At 37.2% G+C, this 4,110-nt stretch overlaps 2 non-coding genes across 2 annotated transcripts; both read right to left on the minus strand.

Moving 5' to 3' along the window:
- Positions 1 to 2,839: 2,839 nt before the first annotated feature.
- Positions 2,840 to 2,902, minus strand: LOC120095722 (U7 small nuclear RNA). Its single transcript, XR_005491518.1, has one exon. It is a non-coding gene; the product is annotated as a U7 small nuclear RNA (small nuclear RNA).
- An 81-nt stretch (positions 2,903 to 2,983) lies between these two features.
- On the minus strand, positions 2,984 to 3,045 carry LOC120095723 (U7 small nuclear RNA). The gene has a single exon (XR_005491519.1). It is a non-coding gene; the product is annotated as a U7 small nuclear RNA (small nuclear RNA).
- Positions 3,046 to 4,110: the final 1,065 nt, after the last annotated feature.

Below are 4,110 nucleotides of genomic sequence, written 5' to 3' on the forward strand. Positions count from 1 at the left end.
TAAATAAATAATACACTTATATTGCGGGTATTATATAAGGTGAAACAAACTACTAAACAAATATATACTATCATTTTGTTCACAGGAGGTATCTAAAGTAAAGAATATTGTAGAAATATCGTTGCCAATAATGTCCAAGAATAGTTTCCAGAAGAATTCTCTGATATCTATTTCCTGAACTTTGAGAACACTGACTGCCTTATTCTGCTTTCGTCATGAAATTTTGTTAGAAGTTTTTTGTTTTTTTTTTTCATCTTTATTAACTCGGGTATTTCTTATTTACATTTCAATTGTTATTCCCTTTCCCGGTTTCTGGGTCAACATCCCCCAACCCCTCCTCCTCCCCTTCTTTATGGGTGTTCCCCTCCCCATCCTCCCCCCATTACCGCCCTCCCCCCAACAATAACCTTCACTGGGGTTTCAGTCTTGGCAGGACTAAGGGCTTCCCCTTCCACTGGTGCTCTTACTAGGATATTCGTTGCTACCTATGGGGTCAGAGTCCAGGGTCAGTCCATGTATAGTCTTTAGGTAGTGGCTTAGTCCCTGGAAGCTCTGGTTGCTTGGCATTGTTGTACTTTTGGGGTCTCGAGCACCTTCAAGCTCTTCCAGTTCTTTCTCTGATTCCTTCAACGGGGGTCCTATTCTCAGTTCAGTGGTTTGATGCTGGCATTCGCCTCTGTATTTGCTGTATTCTGGCTGTGTCTCTCAGGAGCGATCTACATCCGGTTACTGTAGGTCTGCACTTCTTTGCTTCATCCATCTTACTTAGTTTGGTGGCTGTATATGGATGGGCCACATATGGGGCAGGATTTGAATGGGCGTTCCTTCTGCCTCTGTTCTAAACTTTGTCTCCCTATTCCCTCCCAAGGGTATTCTTGTTCCTCTTTTAAAGAAGTGAAGCATTTGCATTTTGGTCATCCTTCTTGAGTTTCATGTGTTCTGTGCCTTTAGGGTAATTCGAGCATTTGGGCTAATATCCACTTATCAATGAGTGCATACCATGTGTGTTTTTCTGTGATTGGGTTACCTCACTCAGGATGATATTTCCAGTTCCATCCATTTGCCTATGAATTTCATAAAGTCATTGTTTTTGATAGCTGAGTAATATTCCATTGTGTAGATGTACCACATTTTCTGTAGTATAATTATTGTGTTCATGAAAACAGTCATGTGATGCAATTGTTAGTCGAGTTGTCAACTTGATGGAATCTATAATTACCTGGGTGATATGTCTCTGGGCATGCCTGCGTATTTTCTCATTTGCATTAATATACATGGAAAGAGCCATTTCAACTGTGCACAAGACAATTTTCTACACTTGGATTCTTAGATTAAAGAGAGGGAACAAGGGAGATGAGCTCTAGGATTCATACATAAATTGGCCTATTTTGGGATGGTAGACATGTGACCAACTGTTTTAAGCTCTGACACCTTAATATCTCTGCCATTATGAAATATATCTTAGAGCTCTGATCTATAGTAATCTATTTATCCCATAAGTTGGTTTTATAGAGTTTTTTTAATCACAACAGGGTAGGAAATTAAGACATATTGCTAATAGCCTTGCTTAATGATTCCTGACACAATCTTCACTTCTCGTGGAGTGCAGTAGTTTTATATACTGTTAGAATTTTAAATAATATTTTGCTAATGTATTTTATAGTTGTATAAAAGGTATTGGTCTGTAGCTTTTAAGGTTTTATTTTTATTTTTCTATGTCGTTGCTTTGTTAGAATCTAAGGATAACACTACCCTCACATAATCATTTGATCAGTTGGGAAAGAGTGCAGATAATTCAATCACTCTTTATTTTTGTCTGTGTGGATCTAAATTAGTATGTCAGGTTGTTTTTAATATGCAATATGTTTTTTATATCATTGTGTGTGTGTTTGTGTGTGTGTGTGTTTAGTTGATTGTATATTCTTCACATGCACCATTTGTACACCTAAATGGGTGTTTTTGGGATATTCAACATATGACAACCATGTATATTGAAACAGTTTGTTTAAATCTTCATCTTGCTGATTCTATTATTCTCAACTCACATTATTTTATTCTTTCAGCACTTGGAATATTCTGCTTTGCTGTCTTCTGACATACTTCTCTGTGTGTGCACACATGTATACATGTCTGCTCATACTAGGGGTGGGGGTTAGATGTGCAAGCTCTTCTGTTTATTTAGGTCAAGTCACTCTGTAGGTACCACACACCTTGTTATTTTTTTCTTTTTTTTATCTTTATTAACTTGAGTATTTCTTATCTACATTTCGATTGTTATTCCCTTTCCTGGTTTCTGGGCCAACATCCCCCTAACCCCTCCCCCACACCTTGTTATTTTTAAGTGTGGTCATAACAATATCATGTTACTTACGGAGCATGCACAGCTGCATAGGTACTGGGCCCCTAGATGTCTGTCTACCTTTCTCCAATGCTATAGAGCTAGAATTATAGGTTTGTACCATCACTCCTTGGTTCCCACACATGGGTTCTAGAAATTGGATTGGTTTAAAGAAAACAATTTACTGACCAAAGCTATTCTCAAGCCCACTTTGTTATTCTGTATAAGAAGCCAGTTATTCTCCTAATTGAAAGTTCCATGTGAATGACTGACCTATTTTCTTGTTGCCTCTCATTTGCATCTTTTCCCTTGACTTTTAATATTTTGCCGATAATATACTGTCCAGGACCAGACTCAGCTTGGGAAAGGGTTCTCAGGAAGGGTGTTTGGGAGCAGTGGAAAACTTAAAGTCAATGATAGTGTGCAAGCTGATAACTCTGTAATCAGTTTGAGATGGCTGTCTATACAGTTCTCTGCTCAGGATAGATCTCTAGATAGCTGTTGGATTTTCCAACCAAAATCAGAAAACCTGCTAGAAAAAATACTTTAAGAGCCATAACTGCTGTCTAAATAGCTTTTTGGTTTTCCAAGCAAAGTCAGATAGCTTGCTAAAACAATTCTAAAAGAGCTGTATAACTTTGTGACTTGCTTCTGTGACCAATGTCAGAAAACTTGCTAGACAAATTCTAATAGAGCTGTAATAACTCTTGGGTTGAAAGCTATACTAGTTCTCCAAGAAGTTCTCACTTCATAGTTCTCTCTAGCAGACCAAAACCCATTTTTTAAACTTATATATCAGTTCAATTATTTACCCAGGTTCCCTTTAGATTGTCCCAAAAATCAGCCTTTTTTTTAAATCTTAGTGCCAGATTGCTTTTGGTAAGATGGCCATTTTCACTATGTTAATGGTACCAATCCATGACTTTTTAAATGAGCAGTCAAATCTGTTTCTGAGTGCCTTCCATTAAATTTCACTCCAGTGTAGTGGATTATTCTAGAATTAGCGTTTTTTATAATTATTTCAATGTCTTTATTGACACTAGTTAATGATATGATGTTGTATCTTTCTTTACTTCATTAAGCAGGCTTAGTGGTGTTTGAAAATTTATGGAAGCAACTGGAACATCTATCTGCTCTGATTCATCTACACATTTTCAAATAACATTTCTTTTGCCCTTTCCTAATTGTTCTTTTACATTGTTCATAATCCTCCTTTCTTTATTGCAATGCCTGCCTTCCTTTTTCATTCTTTATTCTTTGTGAACTTGGTTTTACTCATCATGCTGGAATTGAAATCACGGGCTCAAGTTATGCTTCTGCCTTTGCCCCCAAAATGAGTAAGACTATGTATCAGCATCTTTATGGTGGGCTTGCGTCACACTTTCTGGTTCCTTACAGAAACTAATAATTTCTTTTCTGAAATGTGTACATTTTATATACTAAATTACAGTCAGTCTGGTTCTACAGAAATCTGGTTCCACTAGGTCCATTGTTTGCTTCTGTCTATGCTTTGTGATTTTTATTTTCCCATGAGACAAACCTTCTGCTGAAGGTACAACCTTCAGAATGAATGATCAGGTCTTTAAACTCTGTCTATATCTCCCTTCTAAGCTTTGGGTCGTCTATCTCTGGTGGCATCACATCCAGTTACTGCTCATTAATTGGTAACTGATTGGCTTATTGTTACAACGATGCTCTGGGGTTGAACTTTTTCCATAGTCTTTTCCAAAGTAAGTGTGGCCCCATTCATGTTACAAAAACTAACTTGTTTT

The sequence above is a fragment of the Rattus norvegicus genome, chromosome 11 (assembly GCF_036323735.1).
Source record: "Rattus norvegicus strain BN/NHsdMcwi chromosome 11, GRCr8, whole genome shotgun sequence".
In the NCBI taxonomy this organism is placed as follows: domain Eukaryota; kingdom Metazoa; phylum Chordata; class Mammalia; order Rodentia; family Muridae; genus Rattus; species Rattus norvegicus.